This window comes from Papio anubis, chromosome 2 (assembly GCF_008728515.1).
Source record: "Papio anubis isolate 15944 chromosome 2, Panubis1.0, whole genome shotgun sequence".
Lineage (NCBI taxonomy): Eukaryota > Metazoa > Chordata > Mammalia > Primates > Cercopithecidae > Papio > Papio anubis.
The window spans coordinates 187,250,083-187,250,459 of record NC_044977.1 but is presented as its reverse complement, the minus strand read 5'-3'; the positions used below and the strand labels follow the sequence as shown (position 1 = coordinate 187,250,459).

The following is a 377-nucleotide window of genomic DNA, read 5'->3' as shown; positions in this document are numbered from 1 at the left end:
TGGGGAAGTGGAGAAAGAAAAATTATCTTTCAAAACAAAACTATACAGACACCTGTTGTTAGATTCTAGCCTTATTCATTGTTTTTGAGTTTTTATTATTTGCCTATAGTTTGGACTGAATCTTGAATTCTTTCTTGGCTACAAGTCTCCTAGCTAAGGTTTTTATTTTTTTTCTTCCATTTTTTTCTGACCTGAAATCTCTAGAAATTAAAACTGTGCTTTTCATAAAGCCCTGCAGACTGAAGTTAGACAACTTAAATTTTGAGATAAATAACAGCCACTTACATGTAAACAACCTTCATGCCTGTTGATGTAGACTTCTCAAAGCTCACTTGAACCACAATTCAGAAGAATCTGTCATATTGCCATTGCATTCT

General features: G+C 33.2%; 1 protein-coding gene across 1 annotated transcript in view; it reads right to left on the bottom strand.

Annotated features, from left to right (window-relative positions):
- OSTN (osteocrin) overlaps nt 1-377 on the bottom strand; it is a 59,760-nt gene that overhangs the window by 11,529 nt on the left and 47,854 nt on the right. The gene's annotated exons all lie outside the window — the stretch shown is intronic.